The following is a 22,173-nucleotide window of genomic DNA, read 5'->3' on the forward strand; positions in this document are numbered from 1 at the left end:
CGCTGCCGACTGGCGGGAAGCCGACACAGCGCGGACGCGCGGCGCTCGCTTGTGCGGTGGTGGTGTAATGGTCAGCATAGTTGCCTTCCAAGCAGTTGATCCGGGTTCGATTCCCGGCCACCGCAGCAGGCTTTTAATTTCGCGTATGAGTACTTTTGCCACGCGCTCTTAAATTATTGTTTTTTCGCCCTCTTACTCGCTGCATACCAGCCCTTAGTGTGTCTCGACTTGTCTCGACTTTGCTCGGCTGACGCGAGAGCTGACGCTCTCAAATCGGCCTATATCAAAACGACAAGCACGAGAAACGACTGAGAGAGGTAAGGAGGGACACACAGCACGCCCCCTTCATTTCACGGTGGCGTCTCCCTGACCGAATCGGGCTGTAGCTCCGAAAAGAAAGGAGAAACAAAAATAGGAAGTAAAAGTGCCAATAGCGCCCTGTGTTCCCATGCGCTCACCCGCCCAAGTACTGACAAGGGCCAAAGTTGTTACGCATCGGCAATCGGACATTTTCTTTCATTTTCTCTTTATCGGTTGAGAACCAGTGTATTCAAGATATTATGGCCATTGCCGAGTGAATGCTGTAGCGCTCCCCGACGAGTCGGGTTCGGATCCTCTATCAACTTCCACGCAGGGTGATGATCTTTTGGTCACCACACTCGCCAGCTGAAATCGGCGCCGCCTTTTCGTAGTAGGAAAAGAGTAGTGGCCCGTGGGGGGATCGAACCCACGACCTTCGCGTTATTAGCACGACGCTCTAACCAACTGAGCTAACGGGCCTCGGCAGATGCAGTTGCTCAGCCCTACGCTGGAAACAGGTGGCATGAAGCCGCACACCATTTCTATGGTCGTCGTGTGTCTGCTTCCCTAGTCTATATTCTGCTGACGGTCACGAAACAGTAGCTATATTGCGAGCAGGACGGGAAACGGCCGCTCGGACAGCTCAAACTTGTCACGATTCGTGTGGAAAAAATTCCGTTCCGGTACCGGGAATCGAACCCGGGCCTCCTGGGTGAAAGCCAGGTATCCTAGCCACTAGACCACACCGGATGTGGCCGTTTCGTTCGACCGTTCGTACGGTCGCTTGTCGCATTTCGTGTCGAGTGCCGCGTCGGCGCCCCCCTCTCTTTGCGAGCATCTTTGCACATACTGACTGGCAAGGCGCGCACCTCAAACGTCGCAGAGCAATGCTTTTGGCTTCACGCTCTGCTGGGAGAAGAGGAAAAGGGAAGCTGTAAGTAGCAATAACAGGAAGTAAACATTTTCCCGCTGAAGCGTTGAAACGCTGTGGATAACAAACAAGAAATACGTTGGCGCCCTAGCAACAGCACCACCATGTCACAGAAAATTAAATGCCCCGGGTGAGGATCGAACTCACGACCTTAAGATTATGAGACTTACGCGCTGCCTACTGCGCTACCGAGGCACGGGTGCACCGCTTGTCCTGGAAACTGGGTAAACACCTTACCCAATATTAGACGTAGAGACACTGTACTTCCTGGATAACGTGTTCTGTTGCTACACGTGCACTGCCGGCCCAGTTGATTGCGGTGCTGCTGCTGCTGTTGCAACGATAGGCAGCACTCCTTGTCGTTGAAGTTCAGTGCCTCGGAGGCACCCGGACCCAGCAACTTGTGAGGCCAGGCCGACGCTAGTCTGTAGAACATGATGCGAGCGTCCTAGTGGGGACCCGCGAGTGCTGCGTTCTCGGTCCTTCTCAAGGGAAATCCAGCTACACATTCTTGTGGATCGTGCATCTCAAGCGCTCAAGCCACGCGGCAGCATTATCGCGGGAAAAGCAAAATGATGCATCGGCCGGGAATCGAACCCGGGCCGCCCGCGTGGCAGGCGAGCATTCTACCACTGAACCACCGATGCTCGGGCCAGCGGTAACTTGGCGCTGCTTGCCGCGCAGATGTCTCAAGGGAAAGTGGGACTGCCGTCAAGCGCCGTAGCATTCTGTGGAAAAGATGCTGCAGACGCTGAATCCTGCACTGCACTGCTCTGCTTAAAAATGCCGCCAGAACGCGGTCCTCTGCGTACTCTTGCGTTGCCGGCGCCCAACTCTTGCCAAAGGATGCGAAGTGTGCGCGGATACGCTGTCCGAATGCGTCTGGATGTGCTCCCCTAGCCTGCCTCGAAATGCGCCTGCCAGGTACGATCACCTTCGGCCGCTGCCGACTGGCGGGAAGCCGACACAGCGCGGACGCGCGGCGCTCGCTTGTGCGGTGGTGGTGTAATGGTCAGCATAGTTGCCTTCCAAGCAGTTGATCCGGGTTCGATTCCCGGCCACCGCAGCAGGCTTTTAATTTCGCGTATGAGTACTTTTGCCACGCGCTCTTAAATTATTGTTTTTTCGCCCTCTTACTCGCTGCATACCAGCCCTTAGTGTGTCTCGACTTGTCTCGACTTTGCTCGGCTGACGCGAGAGCTGACGCTCTCAAATCGGCCTATATCAAAACGACAAGCACGAGAAACGACTGAGAGAGGTAAGGAGGGACACACAGCACGCCCCCTTCATTTCACGGTGGCGTCTCCCTGACCGAATCGGGCTGTAGCTCCGAAAAGAAAGGAGAAACAAAAATAGGAAGTAAAAGTGCCAATAGCGCCCTGTGTTCCCATGCGCTCACCCGCCCAAGTACTGACAAGGGCCAAAGTTGTTACGCATCGGCAATCGGACATTTTCTTTCATTTTCTCTTTATCGGTTGAGAACCAGTGTATTCAAGATATTATGGCCATTGCCGAGTGAATGCTGTAGCGCTCCCCGACGAGTCGGGTTCGGATCCTCTATCAACTTCCACGCAGGGTGATGATCTTTTGGTCACCACACTCGCCAGCTGAAATCGGCGCCGCCTTTTCGTAGTAGGAAAAGAGTAGTGGCCCGTGGGGGGATCGAACCCACGACCTTCGCGTTATTAGCACGACGCTCTAACCAACTGAGCTAACGGGCCTCGGCAGATGCAGTTGCTCAGCCCTACGCTGGAAACAGGTGGCATGAAGCCGCACACCATTTCTATGGTCGTCGTGTGTCTGCTTCCCTAGTCTATATTCTGCTGACGGTCACGAAACAGTAGCTATATTGCGAGCAGGACGGGAAACGGCCGCTCGGACAGCTCAAACTTGTCACGATTCGTGTGGAAAAAATTCCGTTCCGGTACCGGGAATCGAACCCGGGCCTCCTGGGTGAAAGCCAGGTATCCTAGCCACTAGACCACACCGGATGTGGCCGTTTCGTTCGACCGTTCGTACGGTCGCTTGTCGCATTTCGTGTCGAGTGCCGCGTCGGCGCCCCCCTCTCTTTGCGAGCATCTTTGCACATACTGACTGGCAAGGCGCGCACCTCAAACGTCGCAGAGCAATGCTTTTGGCTTCACGCTCTGCTGGGAGAAGAGGAAAAGGGAAGCTGTAAGTAGCAATAACAGGAAGTAAACATTTTCCCGCTGAAGCGTTGAAACGCTGTGGATAACAAACAAGAAATACGTTGGCGCCCTAGCAACAGCACCACCATGTCACAGAAAATTAAATGCCCCGGGTGAGGATCAAACTCACGACCTTAAGATTATGAGACTTACGCGCTGCCTACTGCGCTACCGAGGCACGGGTGCACCGCTTGTCCTGGAAACTGGGTAAACACCTTACCCAATATTAGACGTAGAGACACTGTACTTCCTGGATAACGTGTTCTGTTGCTACACGTGCACTGCCGGCCCAGTTGATTGCGGTGCTGCTGCTGCTGTTGCAACGATAGGCAGCACTCCTTGTCGTTGAAGTTCAGTGCCTCGGAGGCACCCGGACCCAGCAACTTGTGAGGCCAGGCCGACGCTAGTCTGTAGAACATGATGCGAGCGTCCTAGTGGGGACCCGCGAGTGCTGCGTTCTCGGTCCTTCTCAAGGGAAATCCAGCTACACATTCTTGTGGATCGTGCATCTCAAGCGCTCAAGCCACGCGGCAGCATTATCGCGGGAAAAGCAAAATGATGCATCGGCCGGGAATCGAACCCGGGCCGCCCGCGTGGCAGGCGAGCATTCTACCACTGAACCACCGATGCTCGGGCCAGCGGTAACTTGGCGCTGCTTGCCGCGCAGATGTCTCAAGGGAAAGTGGGACTGCCGTCAAGCGCCGTAGCATTCTGTGGAAAAGATGCTGCAGACGCTGAATCCTGCACTGCACTGCTCTGCTTAAAAATGCCGCCAGAACGCGGTCCTCTGCGTACTCTTGCGTTGCCGGCGCCCAACTCTTGCCAAAGGATGCGAAGTGTGCGCGGATACGCTGTCCGAATGCGTCTGGATGTGCTCCCCTAGCCTGCCTCGAAATGCGCCTGCCAGGTACGATCACCTTCGGCCGCTGCCGACTGGCGGGAAGCCGACACAGCGCGGACGCGCGGCGCTCGCTTGTGCGGTGGTGGTGTAATGGTCAGCATAGTTGCCTTCCAAGCAGTTGATCCGGGTTCGATTCCCGGCCACCGCAGCAGGCTTTTAATTTCGCGTATGAGTACTTTTGCCACGCGCTCTTAAATTATTGTTTTTTCGCCCTCTTACTCGCTGCATACCAGCCCTTAGTGTGTCTCGACTTGTCTCGACTTTGCTCGGCTGACGCGAGAGCTGACGCTCTCAAATCGGCCTATATCAAAACGACAAGCACGAGAAACGACTGAGAGAGGTAAGGAGGGACACACAGCACGCCCCCTTCATTTCACGGTGGCGTCTCCCTGACCGAATCGGGCTGTAGCTCCGAAAAGAAAGGAGAAACAAAAATAGGAAGTAAAAGTGCCAATAGCGCCCTGTGTTCCCATGCGCTCACCCGCCCAAGTACTGACAAGGGCCAAAGTTGTTACGCATCGGCAATCGGACATTTTCTTTCATTTTCTCTTTATCGGTTGAGAACCAGTGTATTCAAGATATTATGGCCATTGCCGAGTGAATGCTGTAGCGCTCCCCGACGAGTCGGGTTCGGATCCTCTATCAACTTCCACGCAGGGTGATGATCTTTTGGTCACCACACTCGCCAGCTGAAATCGGCGCCGCCTTTTCGTAGTAGGAAAAGAGTAGTGGCCCGTGGGGGGATCGAACCCACGACCTTCGCGTTATTAGCACGACGCTCTAACCAACTGAGCTAACGGGCCTCGGCAGATGCAGTTGCTCAGCCCTACGCAGGAAACAGGTGGCATGAAGCCGCACACCATTTCTATGGTCGTCGTGTGTCTGCTTCCCTAGTCTATATTCTGCTGACGGTCACGAAACAGTAGCTATATTGCGAGCAGGACGGGAAACGGCCGCTCGGACAGCTCAAACTTGTCACGATTCGTGTGGAAAAAATTCCGTTCCGGTACCGGGAATCGAACCCGGGCCTCCTGGGTGAAAGCCAGGTATCCTAGCCACTAGACCACACCGGATGTGGCCGTTTCGTTCGACCGTTCGTACGGTCGCTTGTCGCATTTCGTGTCGAGTGCCGCGTCGGCGCCCCCCTCTCTTTGCGAGCATCTTTGCACATACTGACTGGCAAGGCGCGCACCTCAAACGTCGCAGAGCAATGCTTTTGGCTTCACGCTCTGCTGGGAGAAGAGGAAAAGGGAAGCTGTAAGTAGCAATAACAGGAAGTAAACATTTTCCCGCTGAAGCGTTGAAACGCTGTGGATAACAAACAAGAAATACGTTGGCGCCCTAGCAACAGCACCACCATGTCACAGAAAATTAAATGCCCCGGGTGAGGATCAAACTCACGACCTTAAGATTATGAGACTTACGCGCTGCCTACTGCGCTACCGAGGCACGGGTGCACCGCTTGTCCTGGAAACTGGGTAAACACCTTACCCAATATTAGACGTAGAGACACTGTACTTCCTGGATAACGTGTTCTGTTGCTACACGTGCACTGCCGGCCCAGTTGATTGCGGTGCTGCTGCTGCTGTTGCAACGATAGGCAGCACTCCTTGTCGTTGAAGTTCAGTGCCTCGGAGGCACCCGGACCCAGCAACTTGTGAGGCCAGGCCGACGCTAGTCTGTAGAACATGATGCGAGCGTCCTAGTGGGGACCCGCGAGTGCTGCGTTCTCGGTCCTTCTCAAGGGAAATCCAGCTACACATTCTTGTGGATCGTGCATCTCAAGCGCTCAAGCCACGCGGCAGCATTATCGCGGGAAAAGCAAAATGATGCATCGGCCGGGAATCGAACCCGGGCCGCCCGCGTGGCAGGCGAGCATTCTACCACTGAACCACCGATGCTCGGGCCAGCGGTAACTTGGCGCTGCTTGCCGCGCAGATGTCTCAAGGGAAAGTGGGACTGCCGTCAAGCGCCGTAGCATTCTGTGGAAAAGATGCTGCAGACGCTGAATCCTGCACTGCACTGCTCTGCTTAAAAATGCCGCCAGAACGCGGTCCTCTGCGTACTCTTGCGTTGCCGGCGCCCAACTCTTGCCAAAGGATGCGAAGTGTGCGCGGATACGCTGTCCGAATGCGTCTGGATGTGCTCCCCTAGCCTGCCTCGAAATGCGCCTGCCAGGTACGATCACCTTCGGCCGCTGCCGACTGGCGGGAAGCCGACACAGCGCGGACGCGCGGCGCTCGCTTGTGCGGTGGTGGTGTAATGGTCAGCATAGTTGCCTTCCAAGCAGTTGATCCGGGTTCGATTCCCGGCCACCGCAGCAGGCTTTTAATTTCGCGTATGAGTACTTTTGCCACGCGCTCTTAAATTATTGTTTTTTCGCCCTCTTACTCGCTGCATACCAGCCCTTAGTGTGTCTCGACTTGTCTCGACTTTGCTCGGCTGACGCGAGAGCTGACGCTCTCAAATCGGCCTATATCAAAACGACAAGCACGAGAAACGACTGAGAGAGGTAAGGAGGGACACACAGCACGCCCCCTTCATTTCACGGTGGCGTCTCCCTGACCGAATCGGGCTGTAGCTCCGAAAAGAAAGGAGAAACAAAAATAGGAAGTAAAAGTGCCAATAGCGCCCTGTGTTCCCATGCGCTCACCCGCCCAAGTACTGACAAGGGCCAAAGTTGTTACGCATCGGCAATCGGACATTTTCTTTCATTTTCTCTTTATCGGTTGAGAACCAGTGTATTCAAGATATTATGGCCATTGCCGAGTGAATGCTGTAGCGCTCCCCGACGAGTCGGGTTCGGATCCTCTATCAACTTCCACGCAGGGTGATGATCTTTTGGTCACCACACTCGCCAGCTGAAATCGGCGCCGCCTTTTCGTAGTAGGAAAAGAGTAGTGGCCCGTGGGGGGATCGAACCCACGACCTTCGCGTTATTAGCACGACGCTCTAACCAACTGAGCTAACGGGCCTCGGCAGATGCAGTTGCTCAGCCCTACGCAGGAAACAGGTGGCATGAAGCCGCACACCATTTCTATGGTCGTCGTGTGTCTGCTTCCCTAGTCTATATTCTGCTGACGGTCACGAAACAGTAGCTATATTGCGAGCAGGACGGGAAACGGCCGCTCGGACAGCTCAAACTTGTCACGATTCGTGTGGAAAAAATTCCGTTCCGGTACCGGGAATCGAACCCGGGCCTCCTGGGTGAAAGCCAGGTATCCTAGCCACTAGACCACACCGGATGTGGCCGTTTCGTTCGACCGTTCGTACGGTCGCTTGTCGCATTTCGTGTCGAGTGCCGCGTCGGCGCCCCCCTCTCTTTGCGAGCATCTTTGCACATACTGACTGGCAAGGCGCGCACCTCAAACGTCGCAGAGCAATGCTTTTGGCTTCACGCTCTGCTGGGAGAAGAGGAAAAGGGAAGCTGTAAGTAGCAATAACAGGAAGTAAACATTTTCCCGCTGAAGCGTTGAAACGCTGTGGATAACAAACAAGAAATACGTTGGCGCCCTAGCAACAGCACCACCATGTCACAGAAAATTAAATGCCCCGGGTGAGGATCAAACTCACGACCTTAAGATTATGAGACTTACGCGCTGCCTACTGCGCTACCGAGGCACGGGTGCACCGCTTGTCCTGGAAACTGGGTAAACACCTTACCCAATATTAGACGTAGAGACACTGTACTTCCTGGATAACGTGTTCTGTTGCTACACGTGCACTGCCGGCCCAGTTGATTGCGGTGCTGCTGCTGCTGTTGCAACGATAGGCAGCACTCCTTGTCGTTGAAGTTCAGTGCCTCGGAGGCACCCGGACCCAGCAACTTGTGAGGCCAGGCCGACGCTAGTCTGTAGAACATGATGCGAGCGTCCTAGTGGGGACCCGCGAGTGCTGCGTTCTCGGTCCTTCTCAAGGGAAATCCAGCTACACATTCTTGTGGATCGTGCATCTCAAGCGCTCAAGCCACGCGGCAGCATTATCGCGGGAAAAGCAAAATGATGCATCGGCCGGGAATCGAACCCGGGCCGCCCGCGTGGCAGGCGAGCATTCTACCACTGAACCACCGATGCTCGGGCCAGCGGTAACTTGGCGCTGCTTGCCGCGCAGATGTCTCAAGGGAAAGTGGGACTGCCGTCAAGCGCCGTAGCATTCTGTGGAAAAGATGCTGCAGACGCTGAATCCTGCACTGCACTGCTCTGCTTAAAAATGCCGCCAGAACGCGGTCCTCTGCGTACTCTTGCGTTGCCGGCGCCCAACTCTTGCCAAAGGATGCGAAGTGTGCGCGGATACGCTGTCCGAATGCGTCTGGATGTGCTCCCCTAGCCTGCCTCGAAATGCGCCTGCCAGGTACGATCACCTTCGGCCGCTGCCGACTGGCGGGAAGCCGACACAGCGCGGACGCGCGGCGCTCGCTTGTGCGGTGGTGGTGTAATGGTCAGCATAGTTGCCTTCCAAGCAGTTGATCCGGGTTCGATTCCCGGCCACCGCAGCAGGCTTTTAATTTCGCGTATGAGTACTTTTGCCACGCGCTCTTAAATTATTGTTTTTTCGCCCTCTTACTCGCTGCATACCAGCCCTTAGTGTGTCTCGACTTTGCTCGGCTGACGCGAGAGCTGACGCTCTCAAATCGGCCTATATCAAAACGACAAGCACGAGAAACGACTGAGAGAGGTAAGGAGGGACACACAGCACGCCCCCTTCATTTCACGGTGGCGTCTCCCTGACCGAATCGGGCTGTAGCTCCGAAAAGAAAGGAGAAACAAAAATAGGAAGTAAAAGTGCCAATAGCGCCCTGTGTTCCCATGCGCTCACCCGCCCAAGTACTGACAAGGGCCAAAGTTGTTACGCATCGGCAATCGGACATTTTCTTTCATTTTCTCTTTATCGGTTGAGAACCAGTGTATTCAAGATATTATGGCCATTGCCGAGTGAATGCTGTAGCGCTCCCCGACGAGTCGGGTTCGGATCCTCTATCAACTTCCACGCAGGGTGATGATCTTTTGGTCACCACACTCGCCAGCTGAAATCGGCGCCGCCTTTTCGTAGTAGGAAAAGAGTAGTGGCCCGTGGGGGGATCGAACCCACGACCTTCGCGTTATTAGCACGACGCTCTAACCAACTGAGCTAACGGGCCTCGGCAGATGCAGTTGCTCAGCCCTACGCTGGAAACAGGTGGCATGAAGCCGCACACCATTTCTATGGTCGTCGTGTGTCTGCTTCCCTAGTCTATATTCTGCTGACGGTCACGAAACAGTAGCTATATTGCGAGCAGGACGGGAAACGGCCGCTCGGACAGCTCAAACTTGTCACGATTCGTGTGGAAAAAATTCCGTTCCGGTACCGGGAATCGAACCCGGGCCTCCTGGGTGAAAGCCAGGTATCCTAGCCACTAGACCACACCGGATGTGGCCGTTTCGTTCGACCGTTCGTACGGTCGCTTGTCGCATTTCGTGTCGAGTGCCGCGTCGGCGCCCCCCTCTCTTTGCGAGCATCTTTGCACATACTGACTGGCAAGGCGCGCACCTCAAACGTCGCAGAGCAATGCTTTTGGCTTCACGCTCTGCTGGGAGAAGAGGAAAAGGGAAGCTGTAAGTAGCAATAACAGGAAGTAAACATTTTCCCGCTGAAGCGTTGAAACGCTGTGGATAACAAACAAGAAATACGTTGGCGCCCTAGCAACAGCACCACCATGTCACAGAAAATTAAATGCCCCGGGTGAGGATCGAACTCACGACCTTAAGATTATGAGACTTACGCGCTGCCTACTGCGCTACCGAGGCACGGGTGCACCGCTTGTCCTGGAAACTGGGTAAACACCTTACCCAATATTAGACGTAGAGACACTGTACTTCCTGGATAACGTGTTCTGTTGCTACACGTGCACTGCCGGCCCAGTTGATTGCGGTGCTGCTGCTGCTGTTGCAACGATAGGCAGCACTCCTTGTCGTTGAAGTTCAGTGCCTCGGAGGCACCCGGACCCAGCAACTTGTGAGGCCAGGCCGACGCTAGTCTGTAGAACATGATGCGAGCGTCCTAGTGGGGACCCGCGAGTGCTGCGTTCTCGGTCCTTCTCAAGGGAAATCCAGCTACACATTCTTGTGGATCGTGCATCTCAAGCGCTCAAGCCACGCGGCAGCATTATCGCGGGAAAAGCAAAATGATGCATCGGCCGGGAATCGAACCCGGGCCGCCCGCGTGGCAGGCGAGCATTCTACCACTGAACCACCGATGCTCGGGCCAGCGGTAACTTGGCGCTGCTTGCCGCGCAGATGTCTCAAGGGAAAGTGGGACTGCCGTCAAGCGCCGTAGCATTCTGTGGAAAAGATGCTGCAGACGCTGAATCCTGCACTGCACTGCTCTGCTTAAAAATGCCGCCAGAACGCGGTCCTCTGCGTACTCTTGCGTTGCCGGCGCCCAACTCTTGCCAAAGGATGCGAAGTGTGCGCGGATACGCTGTCCGAATGCGTCTGGATGTGCTCCCCTAGCCTGCCTCGAAATGCGCCTGCCAGGTACGATCACCTTCGGCCGCTGCCGACTGGCGGGAAGCCGACACAGCGCGGACGCGCGGCGCTCGCTTGTGCGGTGGTGGTGTAATGGTCAGCATAGTTGCCTTCCAAGCAGTTGATCCGGGTTCGATTCCCGGCCACCGCAGCAGGCTTTTAATTTCGCGTATGAGTACTTTTGCCACGCGCTCTTAAATTATTGTTTTTTCGCCCTCTTACTCGCTGCATACCAGCCCTTAGTGTGTCTCGACTTGTCTCGACTTTGCTCGGCTGACGCGAGAGCTGACGCTCTCAAATCGGCCTATATCAAAACGACAAGCACGAGAAACGACTGAGAGAGGTAAGGAGGGACACACAGCACGCCCCCTTCATTTCACGGTGGCGTCTCCCTGACCGAATCGGGCTGTAGCTCCGAAAAGAAAGGAGAAACAAAAATAGGAAGTAAAAGTGCCAATAGCGCCCTGTGTTCCCATGCGCTCACCCGCCCAAGTACTGACAAGGGCCAAAGTTGTTACGCATCGGCAATCGGACATTTTCTTTCATTTTCTCTTTATCGGTTGAGAACCAGTGTATTCAAGATATTATGGCCATTGCCGAGTGAATGCTGTAGCGCTCCCCGACGAGTCGGGTTCGGATCCTCTATCAACTTCCACGCAGGGTGATGATCTTTTGGTCACCACACTCGCCAGCTGAAATCGGCGCCGCCTTTTCGTAGTAGGAAAAGAGTAGTGGCCCGTGGGGGGATCGAACCCACGACCTTCGCGTTATTAGCACGACGCTCTACCAACTGAGCTAACGGGCCTCGGCAGATGCAGTTGCTCAGCCCTACGCAGGAAACAGGTGGCATGAAGCCGCACACCATTTCTATGGTCGTCGTGTGTCTGCTTCCCTAGTCTATATTCTGCTGACGGTCACGAAACAGTAGCTATATTGCGAGCAGGACGGGAAACGGCCGCTCGGACAGCTCAAACTTGTCACGATTCGTGTGGAAAAAATTCCGTTCCGGTACCGGGAATCGAACCCGGGCCTCCTGGGTGAAAGCCAGGTATCCTAGCCACTAGACCACACCGGATGTGGCCGTTTCGTTCGACCGTTCGTACGGTCGCTTGTCGCATTTCGTGTCGAGTGCCGCGTCGGCGCCCCCCTCTCTTTGCGAGCATCTTTGCACATACTGACTGGCAAGGCGCGCACCTCAAACGTCGCAGAGCAATGCTTTTGGCTTCACGCTCTGCTGGGAGAAGAGGAAAAGGGAAGCTGTAAGTAGCAATAACAGGAAGTAAACATTTTCCCGCTGAAGCGTTGAAACGCTGTGGATAACAAACAAGAATACGTTGGCGCCCTAGCAACAGCACCACCATGTCACAGAAAATTAAATGCCCCGGGTGAGGATCAAACTCACGACCTTAAGATTATGAGACTTACGCGCTGCCTACTGCGCTACCGAGGCACGGGTGCACCGCTTGTCCTGGAAACTGGGTAAAACACCTTACCCAATATTAGACGTAGAGACACTGTACTTCCTGGATAACGTGTTCTGTTGCTACACGTGCACTGCCGGCCCAGTTGATTGCGGTGCTGCTGCTGCTGTTGCAACGATAGGCAGCACTCCTTGTCGTTGAAGTTCAGTGCCTCGGAGGCACCCGGACCCAGCAACTTGTGAGGCCAGGCCGACGCTAGTCTGTAGAACATGATGCGAGCGTCCTAGTGGGGACCCGCGAGTGCTGCGTTCTCGGTCCTTCTCAAGGGAAATCCAGCTACACATTCTTGTGGATCGTGCATCTCAAGCGCTCAAGCCACGCGGCAGCATTATCGCGGGAAAAGCAAAATGATGCATCGGCCGGGAATCGAACCCGGGCCGCCCGCGTGGCAGGCGAGCATTCTACCACTGAACCACCGATGCTCGGGCCAGCGGTAACTTGGCGCTGCTTGCCGCGCAGATGTCTCAAGGGAAAGTGGGACTGCCGTCAAGCGCCGTAGCATTCTGTGGAAAAGATGCTGCAGACGCTGAATCCTGCACTGCACTGCTCTGCTTAAAAATGCCGCCAGAACGCGGTCCTCTGCGTACTCTTGCGTTGCCGGCGCCCAACTCTTGCCAAAGGATGCGAAGTGTGCGCGGATACGCTGTCCGAATGCGTCTGGATGTGCTCCCTAGCCTGCCTCGAAATGCGCCTGCCAGGTACGATCACCTTCGGCCGCTGCCGACTGGCGGGAAGCCGACACAGCGCGGACGCGCGGCGCTCGCTTGTGCGGTGGTGGTGTAATGGTCAGCATAGTTGCCTTCCAAGCAGTTGATCCGGGTTCGATTCCCGGCCACCGCAGCAGGCTTTTAATTTCGCGTATGAGTACTTTTGCCACGCGCTCTTAAATTATTGTTTTTTCGCCCTCTTACTCGCTGCATACCAGCCCTTAGTGTGTCTCGACTTGTCTCGACTTTGCTCGGCTGACGCGAGAGCTGACGCTCTCAAATCGGCCTATATCAAAACGACAAGCACGAGAAACGACTGAGAGAGGTAAGGAGGGACACACAGCACGCCCCCTTCATTTCACGGTGGCGTCTCCCTGACCGAATCGGGCTGTAGCTCCGAAAAGAAAGGAGAAACAAAAATAGGAAGTAAAAGTGCCAATAGCGCCCTGTGTTCCCATGCGCTCACCCGCCCAAGTACTGACAAGGGCCAAAGTTGTTACGCATCGGCAATCGGACATTTTCTTCATTTTCTCTTTATCGGTGAGAACCAGTGTATTCAAGATATTATGGCCATTGCCGAGTGAATGCTGTAGCGCTCCCCCGACGAGTCGGGTTCGGATCCTCTATCAACTTCCACGCAGGGTGATGATCTTTTGGTCACCACACTCGCCAGCTGAAATCGGCGCCGCCTTTTCGTAGTAGGAAAAGAGTAGTGGCCCGTGGGGGGATCGAACCCACGACCTTCGCGTTATTAGCACGACGCTCTAACCAACTGAGCTAACGGGCCTCGGCAGATGCAGTTGCTCAGCCCTACGCAGGAAACAGGTGGCATGAAGCCGCACACCATTTCTATGGTCGTCGTGTGTCTGCTTCCCTAGTCTATATTCTGCTGACGGTCACGAAACAGTAGCTATATTGCGAGCAGGACGGGAAACGGCCGCTCGGACAGCTCAAACTTGTCACGATTCGTGTGGAAAAAATTCCGTTCCGGTACCGGGAATCGAACCCGGGCCTCCTGGGTGAAAGCCAGGTATCCTAGCCACTAGACCACACCGGATGTGGCCGTTTCGTTCGACCGTTCGTACGGTCGCTTGTCGCATTTCGTGTCGAGTGCCGCGTCGGCGCCCCCCTCTCTTTGCGAGCATCTTTGCACATACTGACTGGCAAGGCGCGCACCTCAAACGTCGCAGAGCAATGCTTTTGGCTTCACGCTCTGCTGGGAGAAGAGGAAAAGGGAAGCTGTAAGTAGCAATAACAGGAAGTAAACATTTTCCCGCTGAAGCGTTGAAACGCTGTGGATAACAAACAAGAAATACGTTGGCGCCCTAGCAACAGCACCACCATGTCACAGAAAATTAAATGCCCCGGGTGAGGATCAAACTCACGACCTTAAGATTATGAGACTTACGCGCTGCCTACTGCGCTACCGAGGCACGGGTGCACCGCTTGTCCTGGAAACTGGGTAAACACCTTACCCAATATTAGACGTAGAGACACTGTACTTCCTGGATAACGTGTTCTGTTGCTACACGTGCACTGCCGGCCCAGTTGATTGCGGTGCTGCTGCTGCTGTTGCAACGATAGGCAGCACTCCTTGTCGTTGAAGTTCAGTGCCTCGGAGGCACCCGGACCCAGCAACTTGTGAGGCCAGGCCGACGCTAGTCTGTAGAACATGATGCGAGCGTCCTAGTGGGGACCCGCGAGTGCTGCGTTCTCGGTCCTTCTCAAGGGAAATCCAGCTACACATTCTTGTGGATCGTGCATCTCAAGCGCTCAAGCCACGCGGCAGCATTATCGCGGAAAAGCAAAATGATGCATCGGCCGGGAATCGAACCCGGGCCGCCCGCGTGGCAGGCGAGCATTCTACCACTGAACCACCGATGCTCGGGCCAGCGGTAACTTGGCGCTGCTTGCCGCGCAGATGTCTCAAGGGAAAGTGGGACTGCCGTCAAGCGCCGTAGCATTCTGTGGAAAAGATGCTGCAGACGCTGAATCCTGCACTGCACTGCTCTGCTTAAAAATGCCGCCAGAACGCGGTCCTCTGCGTACTCTTGCGTTGCCGGCGCCCAACTCTTGCCAAAGGATGCGAAGTGTGCGCGGATACGCTGTCCGAATGCGTCTGGATGTGCTCCCCTAGCCTGCCTCGAAATGCGCCTGCCAGGTACGATCACCTTCGGCCGCTGCCGACTGGCGGGAAGCCGACACAGCGCGGACGCGCGGCGCTCGCTTGTGCGGTGGTGGTGTAATGGTCAGCATAGTTGCCTTCCAAGCAGTTGATCCGGGTTCGATTCCCGGCCACCGCAGCAGGCTTTTAATTTCGCGTATGAGTACTTTTGCCACGCGCTCTTAAATTATTGTTTTTTCGCCCTCTTACTCGCTGCATACCAGCCCTTAGTGTGTCTCGACTTGTCTCGACTTTGCTCGGCTGACGCGAGAGCTGACGCTCTCAAATCGGCCTATATCAAAACGACAAGCACGAGAAACGACTGAGAGAGGTAAGGAGGGACACACAGCACGCCCCCTTCATTTCACGGTGGCGTCTCCCTGACCGAATCGGGCTGTAGCTCCGAAAAGAAAGGAGAAACAAAAATAGGAAGTAAAAGTGCCAATAGCGCCCTGTGTTCCCATGCGCTCACCCGCCCAAGTACTGACAAGGGCCAAAGTTGTTACGCATCGGCAATCGGACATTTTCTTTCATTTTCTCTTTATCGGTTGAGAACCAGTGTATTCAAGATATTATGGCCATTGCCGAGTGAATGCTGTAGCGCTCCCCGACGAGTCGGGTTCGGATCCTCTATCAACTTCCACGCAGGGTGATGATCTTTTGGTCACCACACTCGCCAGCTGAAATCGCGCCGCCTTTTCGTAGTAGGAAAAGAGTAGTGGCCCGTGGGGGGATCGAACCACGACCTTCGCGTTATTAGCACGACGCTCTAACCAACTGAGCTAACGGGCCTCGGCAGATGCAGTTGCTCAGCCTACGCAGGAAACAGGTGGCATGAAGCCGCACTACCATTTCTATGGTCGTCGTGTGTCTGCTTCCCTAGTCTATATTCTGCTGACGGTCACGAAACAGTAGCTATATTGCGAGCAGGAACGGGAAACGGCCGCTCGGACAGCTCAAACTTGTCACGATTCGTGTGGAAAAAATCCGTTCCGGTACCGGGAATCGAACCCGGGCCTCCTGGGTGAAAGCCAGGTATCCTAGCCACTAGACCACACCGGATGTGGCCGTTTCGTTCGACCGTTCGTACGGTCGCTTGTCGCATTTCGTGTCGAGTGCCGCGTCGGCGCCCCCCTCTCTTTGCGAGCATCTTTGCACATACTGACTGGCAAGGCGCGCACCTCAAACGTCGCAGAGCAATGCTTTTGGCTTCACGCTCTGCTGGGAGAAGAGGAAAAGGGAAGCTGTAAGTAGCAATAACAGGAAGTAAACATTTTCCCGCTGAAGCGTTGAAACGCTGTGGATAACAAACAAGAAATACGTTGGCGCCCTAGCAACAGCACCACCATGTCACAGAAAATTAAATGCCCCGGGTGAGGATCGAACTCACGACTTAAGATTATGAGACTTACGCGCTGCCTACTGCGCTACCGAGGCACGGGTGCACCGCTTGTCCTGGAAACTGGGTAAACACCTTACCCAATATTAGACGTAGAGACACTGTACTTCCTGGATAACGTGTTCTGTTGCTACACGTGCACTGCCGGCCCAGTTGATTGCGGTGCTGCTGCTGCTGTTGCAACGATAGGCAGCACTCCTTGTCGTTGAAGTTCAGTGCCTCGGAGGCACCCGGACCAGCAACTTGTGAGGCCAGGCCGACGCTAGTCTGTAGAACATGATGCGAGCGTCCTAGTGGGGACCCGCGAGTGCTGCGTTCTCGGTCCTTCTCAAGGGAATCCAGCTACACATTCTTGTGGATCGTGCATCTCAAGCGCTCAAGGCCACGCGGCAGCATTATCGCGGGAAAAGCAAAATGATGCATCGGCCGGGAATCGAACCCGGGCCGCCCGCGTGGCAGGCGAGCATTCTACCACTGAACCACCGATGCTCGGGCCAGCGGTAACTTGGCGCTGCTTGCCGCGCAGATGTCTCAAGGGAAAGTGGGACTGCCGTCAAGCGCCGTAGCATTCTGTGGAAAAGATGCTGCAGACGCTGAATCCTGCACTGCACTGCTCTGCTTAAAAATGCCGCCAGAACGCGGTCCTCTGCGTACTCTTGCGTTGCCGGCGCCCAACTCTTGCCAAAGGATGCGAAGTGTGCGCGGATACGCTGTCCGAATGCGTCTGGATGTGCTCCCCTAGCCTGCCTCGAAATGCGCCTGCCAGGTACGATCACCTTCGGCCGCTGCCGACTGGCGGGAAGCCGACACAGCGCGGACGCGCGGCGCTCGCTTGTGCGGTGGTGGTGTAATGGTCAGCATAGTTGCCTTCCAAGCAGTTGATCCGGTTCGATTCCCGGCCACCGCAGCAGGCTTTTAATTTCGCGTATGAGTACTTTGCCACGCGCTCTTAAATTATTGTTTTTTCGCCCTCTTACTCGCTGCATACCAGCCCTTAGTGTGTCTCGACTTGTCTCGACTTTGCTCGGCTGACGCGAGAGCTGACGCTCTCAAATCGGCCTATATCAAAACGACAAGCACGAGAACGACTGAGAGAGGTAAGGAGGGACACACAGCACGCCCCCTTCATTTCACGGTGGCGTCTCCCTGACCGAATCGGGCTGTAGCTCCGAAAAGAAAGGAGAAACAAAAATAGGAAGTAAAAGTGCCAATAGCGCCCTGTGTTCCCATGCGCTCACCCGCCCAAGTACTGACAAGGGCCAAAGTTGTTACGCATCGGCAATCGGACATTTTCTTTCATTTTCTCTTTATCGTTGAGAACCAGTGTATTCAAGATATTATGGCCATTGCCGAGTGAATGCTGTAGCGCTCCCCGACGAGTCGGGTTCGGATCCTCTATCAACTTCCACGCAGGGTGATGATCTTTTGGTCACCACACTCGCCAGCTGAAATCGGCGCCGCCTTTTCGTAGTAGGAAAAGAGTAGTGGCCCGTGGGGGGATCGAACCCACGACCTTCGCGTTATTAGCACGACGCTCTAACCAACTGAGCTAACGGGCCTCGGCAGATGCAGTTGCTCAGCCCTACGCAGGAAACAGGTGGCATGAAGCCGCCACACCATTTCTATGGTCGTCGTGTGTCTGCTTCCCTAGTCTATATTCTGCTGACGGTCACGAAACAGTAGCTATATTGCGAGCAGGACGGGAAACGGCCGCTCGGACAGCTCAAACTTGTCACGATTCGTGTGGAAAAAATTCCGTTCCGGTACCGGGAATCGAACCCGGGCCTCCTGGGTGAAAGCCAGGTATCCTAGCCACTAGACCACACCGGATGTGGCCGTTTCGTTCGACCGTTCGTACGGTCGCTTGTCGCATTTCGTGTCGAGTGCCGCGTCGGCGCCCCCCTCTCTTTGCGAGCATCTTTGCACATACTGACTGGCAAGGCGCGCACCTCAAACGTCGCAGAGCAATGCTTTTGGCTTCACGCTCTGCTGGAGAAGAGGAAAAGGGAAGCTGTAAGTAGCAATAACAGGAAGTAACATTTTCCCGCTGAAGCGTTGAAACGCTGTGGATAACAAACAAGAAATACGTTGGCGCCCTAGCAACAGCACCACCATGTCACAGAAAATTAAATGCCCCGGGTGAGGATCAAACTCACGACCTTAAGATTATGAGACTTACGCGCTGCCTACTGCGCTACCGAGGCACGGGTGCACCGCTTGTCCTGGAAACTGGGTAAACACCTTACCCAATATTAGACGTAGAGACACTGTACTTCCTGGATAACGTGTTCTGTTGCTACACGTGCACTGCCGGCCCAGTTGATTGCGGTGCTGCTGCTGCTGTTGCAACGATAGGCAGCACTCCTTGTCGTTGAAGTTCAGTGCCTCGGAGGCACCCGGACCCAGCAACTTGTGAGGCCAGGCCGACGCTAGTCTGTAGAACATGATGCGAGCGTCCTAGTGGGGACCCGCGAGTGCTGCGTTCTCGGTCCTTCTCAGGGAAATCCAGCTACACATTCTTGTGGATCGTGCATCTCAAGCGCTCAAGCCACGCGGCAGCATTATCGCGGGAAAAGCAAAATGATGCATCGGCCGGGAATCGAACCCGGGCCGCCCGCGTGGCAGGCGAGCATTCTACCACTGAACCACCGATGCTCGGGCCAGCGGTAACTTGGCGCTGCTTGCCGCGCAGATGTCTCAAGGGAAAGTGGGACTGCCGTCAAGCGCCGTAGCATTCTGTGGAAAAGATGCTGCAGACGCTGAATCCTGCACTGCACTGCTCTGCTTAAAAATGCCGCCAGAACGCGGTCCTCTGCGTACTCTTGCGTTGCCGGCGCCCAACTCTTGCCAAAGGATGCGAAGTGTGCGCGGATACGCTGTCCGAATGCGTCTGGATGTGCTCCCCTAGCCTGCCTCGAAATGCGCCTGCCAGGTACGATCACCTTCGGCCGCTGCCGACTGGCGGGAAGCCGACACAGCGCGGACGCGCGGCGCTCGCTTGTGCGGTGGTGGTGTAATGGTCAGCATAGTTGCCTTCCAAGCAGTTGATCCGGGTTCGATTCCCGGCCACCGCAGCAGGCTTTTAATTTCGCGTATGAGTACTTTTGCCACGCGCTCTTAAATTATTGTTTTTTTCGCCCTCTTACTCGCTGCATACCAGCCCTTAGTGTGTCTCGACTTTGCTCGGCTGACGCGAGAGCTGACGCTCTCAAATCGGCCTATATCAAAACGACAAGCACGAGAAACGACTGAGAGAGGTAAGGAGGGACACACAGCACGCCCCCTTCATTTCACGGTGGCGTCTCCCTGACCGAATCGGGCTGTAGCTCCGAAAAGAAAGGAGAAACAAAAATAGGAAGTAAAAGTGCCAATAGCGCCCTGTGTTCCCATGCGCTCACCCGCCCAAGTACTGACAAGGGCCAAAGTTGTTACGCATCGGCAATCGGACATTTCTTTCATTTCTCTTTATCGGTTGAGAACCAGTGTATTCAAGATATTATGGCCATTGCCGAGTGAATGCTGTAGCGCTCCCCGACGAGTCGGGTTCGGATCCTCTATCAACTTCCACGCAGGGTGATGATCTTTTGGTCACCACACTCGCCAGCTGAAATCGGCGCCGCCTTTTCGTAGTAGGAAAAGAGTAGTGGCCCGTGGGGGGATCGAACCCACGACCTTCGCGTTATTAGCACGACGCTCTAACCAACTGAGCTAACGGGCCTCGGCAGATGCAGTTGCTCAGCCCTACGCTGGAAACAGGTGGCATGAAGCCGCACACCCATTTCTATGGTCGTCGTGTGTCTGCTTCCCTAGTCTATATTCTGCTGACGGTCACGAAACAGTAGCTATATTGCGAGCAGGACGGGAAACGGCCGCTCGGACAGCTCAAACTTGTCACGATTCGTGTGGAAAAAATTCCGTTCCGGTACCGGGAATCGAACCCGGGCCTCCTGGTGAAAGCCAGGTATCCTAGCCACTAGACCACACCGGATGTGGCCGTTTCGTTCGACCGTTCGTACGGTCGCTTGTCGCATTTCGTGTCGAGTGCCGCGTCGGCGCCCCCCTCCTCTTTGCGAGCATCTTTGCACATACTGACTGGCAAGGCGCGCACCTCAAACGTCGCAGAGCAATGCTTTTGGCTTCACGCTCTGCTGGGAGAAGAGGAAAAGGGAAGCTGTAAGTAGCAATAACAGGAAGTAAACATTTTCCCGCTGAAGCGTTGAAACGCTGTGGATAACAAACAAGAAATACGTTGGCGCCCTAGCAACAGCACCACCAATGTCACAGAAAATTAAATGCCCCGGGTGAGGATCGAACTCACGACCTTAAGATTATGAGACTTACGCGCTGCCTACTGCGCTACCGAGGCACGGGTGCACCGCTTGTCCTGGAAACTGGGTAAACACCTTACCCAATATTAGACGTAGAGACACTGTACTTCCTGGATAACGTGTTCTGTTGCTACACGTGCACTGCCGGCCCAGTTGATTGCGGTGCTGCTGCTGCTGTTGCAACGATAGGCAGCACTCCTTGTCGTTGAAGTTCAGTGCCTCGGAGGCACCCGGACCCAGCAACTTGTGAGGCCAGGCCGACGCTAGTCTGTAGAACATGATGCGAGCGTCCTAGTGGGGACCCGCGAGTGCTGCGTTCTCGGTCCTTCTCAAGGGAAATCCAGCTACACATTCTTGTGGATCGTGCATCTCAAGCGCTCAAGCCACGCGGCAGCATTATCGCGGGAAAAGCAAATGATGCATCGGCCGGGAATCGAACCCGGGCCGCCCGCGTGGCAGGCGAGCATTCTACCACTGAACCACCGATGCTCGGGCCAGCGGTAACTTGGCGCTGCTTGCCGCGCAGATGTCTCAAGGGAAAGTGGGACTGGCCGTCAAGCGCCGTAGCATTCTGTGGAAAAGATGCTGCAGACGCTGAATCCTGCACTGCACTGCTCTGCTTAAAATGCCGCCAGAACGCGGTCCTCTGCGTACTCTTGCGTTGCCGGCGCCCAACTCTTGCCAAAGGATGCGAAGTGTGCGCGGATACGCTGTCCGAATGCGTCTGGATGTGCTCCCCTAGCCTGCCTCGAAATGCGCCTGCCAGGTACGATCACCTTCGGCCGCTGCCGACTGGCGGGAAGCCGACACAGCGCGGACGCGCGGCGCTCGCTTGTGCGGTGGTGGTGTAATGGTCAGCATAGTTGCCTTCCAAGCAGTTGATCCGGGTTCGATTCCCGGCCACCGCAGCAGGCTTTTAATTTCGCGTATGAGTACTTTTGCCACGCGCTCTTAAATTATTGTTTTTTCGCCCTCTTACTCGCTGCATACCAGCCCTTAGTGTGTCTCGACTTGTCTCGACTTTGCTCGGCTGACGCGAGAGCTGACGCTCTCAAATCGGCCTATATCAAAACGACAAGCACGAGAAACGACTGAGAGAGGTAAGGAGGGACACACAGCACGCCCCCTTCATTTCACGTGGCGTCTCCCTGACCGAATCGGGCTGTAGCTCCGAAAAGAAAGGAGAAACAAAAATAGGAAGTAAAAGTGCCAATAGCGCCCTGTGTTCCCATGCGCTCACCCGCCCAAGTACTGACAAGGGCCAAAGTTG

General features: G+C 55.1%; 50 non-coding genes across 50 annotated transcripts; 11 read left to right on the plus strand and 39 right to left on the minus strand.

Moving 5' to 3' along the window:
* The first annotated feature begins 53 nt into the window (after positions 1–53).
* Trnag-ucc lies at positions 54–125 on the plus strand. Its single transcript has one exon. It is a non-coding gene; the product is annotated as a tRNA-Gly (tRNA).
* A 581-nt stretch (positions 126–706) lies between these two features.
* Trnai-aau lies at positions 707–780 on the minus strand. The gene has a single exon. It is a non-coding gene; the product is annotated as a tRNA-Ile (tRNA).
* A 198-nt stretch (positions 781–978) lies between these two features.
* Positions 979–1,050, minus strand: Trnae-uuc. The gene has a single exon. It is a non-coding gene; the product is annotated as a tRNA-Glu (tRNA).
* Positions 1,051–1,353: 303 nt separating this feature from the next.
* Positions 1,354–1,426, minus strand: Trnam-cau. The gene has a single exon. It is a non-coding gene; the product is annotated as a tRNA-Met (tRNA).
* A 381-nt stretch (positions 1,427–1,807) lies between these two features.
* Positions 1,808–1,878, minus strand: Trnag-gcc. The gene has a single exon. It is a non-coding gene; the product is annotated as a tRNA-Gly (tRNA).
* Positions 1,879–2,225: 347 nt separating this feature from the next.
* Positions 2,226–2,297, plus strand: Trnag-ucc. Its single transcript has one exon. It is a non-coding gene; the product is annotated as a tRNA-Gly (tRNA).
* A 581-nt stretch (positions 2,298–2,878) lies between these two features.
* Positions 2,879–2,952, minus strand: Trnai-aau. The gene has a single exon. It is a non-coding gene; the product is annotated as a tRNA-Ile (tRNA).
* A 198-nt stretch (positions 2,953–3,150) lies between these two features.
* Trnae-uuc lies at positions 3,151–3,222 on the minus strand. Its single transcript has one exon. It is a non-coding gene; the product is annotated as a tRNA-Glu (tRNA).
* Positions 3,223–3,525: 303 nt separating this feature from the next.
* Trnam-cau lies at positions 3,526–3,598 on the minus strand. Its single transcript has one exon. It is a non-coding gene; the product is annotated as a tRNA-Met (tRNA).
* Positions 3,599–3,979: 381 nt separating this feature from the next.
* Trnag-gcc lies at positions 3,980–4,050 on the minus strand. The gene has a single exon. It is a non-coding gene; the product is annotated as a tRNA-Gly (tRNA).
* A 347-nt stretch (positions 4,051–4,397) lies between these two features.
* Positions 4,398–4,469, plus strand: Trnag-ucc. The gene has a single exon. It is a non-coding gene; the product is annotated as a tRNA-Gly (tRNA).
* Positions 4,470–5,050: 581 nt separating this feature from the next.
* On the minus strand, positions 5,051–5,124 carry Trnai-aau. The gene has a single exon. It is a non-coding gene; the product is annotated as a tRNA-Ile (tRNA).
* A 198-nt stretch (positions 5,125–5,322) lies between these two features.
* Trnae-uuc lies at positions 5,323–5,394 on the minus strand. Its single transcript has one exon. It is a non-coding gene; the product is annotated as a tRNA-Glu (tRNA).
* Positions 5,395–5,697: 303 nt separating this feature from the next.
* On the minus strand, positions 5,698–5,770 carry Trnam-cau. Its single transcript has one exon. It is a non-coding gene; the product is annotated as a tRNA-Met (tRNA).
* A 381-nt stretch (positions 5,771–6,151) lies between these two features.
* On the minus strand, positions 6,152–6,222 carry Trnag-gcc. The gene has a single exon. It is a non-coding gene; the product is annotated as a tRNA-Gly (tRNA).
* Positions 6,223–6,569: 347 nt separating this feature from the next.
* Trnag-ucc lies at positions 6,570–6,641 on the plus strand. Its single transcript has one exon. It is a non-coding gene; the product is annotated as a tRNA-Gly (tRNA).
* A 581-nt stretch (positions 6,642–7,222) lies between these two features.
* Positions 7,223–7,296, minus strand: Trnai-aau. Its single transcript has one exon. It is a non-coding gene; the product is annotated as a tRNA-Ile (tRNA).
* Positions 7,297–7,494: 198 nt separating this feature from the next.
* Trnae-uuc lies at positions 7,495–7,566 on the minus strand. The gene has a single exon. It is a non-coding gene; the product is annotated as a tRNA-Glu (tRNA).
* Positions 7,567–7,869: 303 nt separating this feature from the next.
* On the minus strand, positions 7,870–7,942 carry Trnam-cau. The gene has a single exon. It is a non-coding gene; the product is annotated as a tRNA-Met (tRNA).
* A 381-nt stretch (positions 7,943–8,323) lies between these two features.
* On the minus strand, positions 8,324–8,394 carry Trnag-gcc. The gene has a single exon. It is a non-coding gene; the product is annotated as a tRNA-Gly (tRNA).
* A 347-nt stretch (positions 8,395–8,741) lies between these two features.
* Trnag-ucc lies at positions 8,742–8,813 on the plus strand. The gene has a single exon. It is a non-coding gene; the product is annotated as a tRNA-Gly (tRNA).
* A 571-nt stretch (positions 8,814–9,384) lies between these two features.
* Positions 9,385–9,458, minus strand: Trnai-aau. The gene has a single exon. It is a non-coding gene; the product is annotated as a tRNA-Ile (tRNA).
* Positions 9,459–9,656: 198 nt separating this feature from the next.
* On the minus strand, positions 9,657–9,728 carry Trnae-uuc. The gene has a single exon. It is a non-coding gene; the product is annotated as a tRNA-Glu (tRNA).
* A 303-nt stretch (positions 9,729–10,031) lies between these two features.
* On the minus strand, positions 10,032–10,104 carry Trnam-cau. The gene has a single exon. It is a non-coding gene; the product is annotated as a tRNA-Met (tRNA).
* Positions 10,105–10,485: 381 nt separating this feature from the next.
* Trnag-gcc lies at positions 10,486–10,556 on the minus strand. The gene has a single exon. It is a non-coding gene; the product is annotated as a tRNA-Gly (tRNA).
* A 347-nt stretch (positions 10,557–10,903) lies between these two features.
* Trnag-ucc lies at positions 10,904–10,975 on the plus strand. The gene has a single exon. It is a non-coding gene; the product is annotated as a tRNA-Gly (tRNA).
* Positions 10,976–11,556: 581 nt separating this feature from the next.
* On the minus strand, positions 11,557–11,629 carry Trnai-aau. The gene has a single exon. It is a non-coding gene; the product is annotated as a tRNA-Ile (tRNA).
* Positions 11,630–11,827: 198 nt separating this feature from the next.
* Trnae-uuc lies at positions 11,828–11,899 on the minus strand. The gene has a single exon. It is a non-coding gene; the product is annotated as a tRNA-Glu (tRNA).
* Positions 11,900–12,201: 302 nt separating this feature from the next.
* On the minus strand, positions 12,202–12,274 carry Trnam-cau. Its single transcript has one exon. It is a non-coding gene; the product is annotated as a tRNA-Met (tRNA).
* A 382-nt stretch (positions 12,275–12,656) lies between these two features.
* Trnag-gcc lies at positions 12,657–12,727 on the minus strand. The gene has a single exon. It is a non-coding gene; the product is annotated as a tRNA-Gly (tRNA).
* Positions 12,728–13,073: 346 nt separating this feature from the next.
* On the plus strand, positions 13,074–13,145 carry Trnag-ucc. The gene has a single exon. It is a non-coding gene; the product is annotated as a tRNA-Gly (tRNA).
* A 580-nt stretch (positions 13,146–13,725) lies between these two features.
* On the minus strand, positions 13,726–13,799 carry Trnai-aau. The gene has a single exon. It is a non-coding gene; the product is annotated as a tRNA-Ile (tRNA).
* Positions 13,800–13,997: 198 nt separating this feature from the next.
* Positions 13,998–14,069, minus strand: Trnae-uuc. Its single transcript has one exon. It is a non-coding gene; the product is annotated as a tRNA-Glu (tRNA).
* Positions 14,070–14,372: 303 nt separating this feature from the next.
* Trnam-cau lies at positions 14,373–14,445 on the minus strand. Its single transcript has one exon. It is a non-coding gene; the product is annotated as a tRNA-Met (tRNA).
* Positions 14,446–14,825: 380 nt separating this feature from the next.
* Trnag-gcc lies at positions 14,826–14,896 on the minus strand. Its single transcript has one exon. It is a non-coding gene; the product is annotated as a tRNA-Gly (tRNA).
* A 347-nt stretch (positions 14,897–15,243) lies between these two features.
* Positions 15,244–15,315, plus strand: Trnag-ucc. The gene has a single exon. It is a non-coding gene; the product is annotated as a tRNA-Gly (tRNA).
* Positions 15,316–15,895: 580 nt separating this feature from the next.
* Trnai-aau lies at positions 15,896–15,968 on the minus strand. Its single transcript has one exon. It is a non-coding gene; the product is annotated as a tRNA-Ile (tRNA).
* A 198-nt stretch (positions 15,969–16,166) lies between these two features.
* Trnae-uuc lies at positions 16,167–16,238 on the minus strand. The gene has a single exon. It is a non-coding gene; the product is annotated as a tRNA-Glu (tRNA).
* A 303-nt stretch (positions 16,239–16,541) lies between these two features.
* Positions 16,542–16,613, minus strand: Trnam-cau. The gene has a single exon. It is a non-coding gene; the product is annotated as a tRNA-Met (tRNA).
* Positions 16,614–16,993: 380 nt separating this feature from the next.
* On the minus strand, positions 16,994–17,064 carry Trnag-gcc. The gene has a single exon. It is a non-coding gene; the product is annotated as a tRNA-Gly (tRNA).
* A 347-nt stretch (positions 17,065–17,411) lies between these two features.
* Positions 17,412–17,482, plus strand: Trnag-ucc. Its single transcript has one exon. It is a non-coding gene; the product is annotated as a tRNA-Gly (tRNA).
* Positions 17,483–18,060: 578 nt separating this feature from the next.
* Positions 18,061–18,134, minus strand: Trnai-aau. The gene has a single exon. It is a non-coding gene; the product is annotated as a tRNA-Ile (tRNA).
* Positions 18,135–18,333: 199 nt separating this feature from the next.
* Positions 18,334–18,405, minus strand: Trnae-uuc. The gene has a single exon. It is a non-coding gene; the product is annotated as a tRNA-Glu (tRNA).
* Positions 18,406–18,706: 301 nt separating this feature from the next.
* On the minus strand, positions 18,707–18,779 carry Trnam-cau. Its single transcript has one exon. It is a non-coding gene; the product is annotated as a tRNA-Met (tRNA).
* Positions 18,780–19,159: 380 nt separating this feature from the next.
* On the minus strand, positions 19,160–19,230 carry Trnag-gcc. Its single transcript has one exon. It is a non-coding gene; the product is annotated as a tRNA-Gly (tRNA).
* Positions 19,231–19,577: 347 nt separating this feature from the next.
* Positions 19,578–19,649, plus strand: Trnag-ucc. Its single transcript has one exon. It is a non-coding gene; the product is annotated as a tRNA-Gly (tRNA).
* Positions 19,650–20,219: 570 nt separating this feature from the next.
* On the minus strand, positions 20,220–20,293 carry Trnai-aau. The gene has a single exon. It is a non-coding gene; the product is annotated as a tRNA-Ile (tRNA).
* A 575-nt stretch (positions 20,294–20,868) lies between these two features.
* Trnam-cau lies at positions 20,869–20,941 on the minus strand. The gene has a single exon. It is a non-coding gene; the product is annotated as a tRNA-Met (tRNA).
* Positions 20,942–21,321: 380 nt separating this feature from the next.
* On the minus strand, positions 21,322–21,392 carry Trnag-gcc. Its single transcript has one exon. It is a non-coding gene; the product is annotated as a tRNA-Gly (tRNA).
* A 347-nt stretch (positions 21,393–21,739) lies between these two features.
* Trnag-ucc lies at positions 21,740–21,811 on the plus strand. The gene has a single exon. It is a non-coding gene; the product is annotated as a tRNA-Gly (tRNA).
* Positions 21,812–22,173: the final 362 nt, after the last annotated feature.

The sequence above is a fragment of the Schistocerca piceifrons genome, unplaced genomic scaffold, assembly GCF_021461385.2.
Source record: "Schistocerca piceifrons isolate TAMUIC-IGC-003096 unplaced genomic scaffold, iqSchPice1.1 HiC_scaffold_458, whole genome shotgun sequence".
NCBI classification, from domain to species: Eukaryota; Metazoa; Arthropoda; class Insecta; order Orthoptera; family Acrididae; genus Schistocerca; species Schistocerca piceifrons.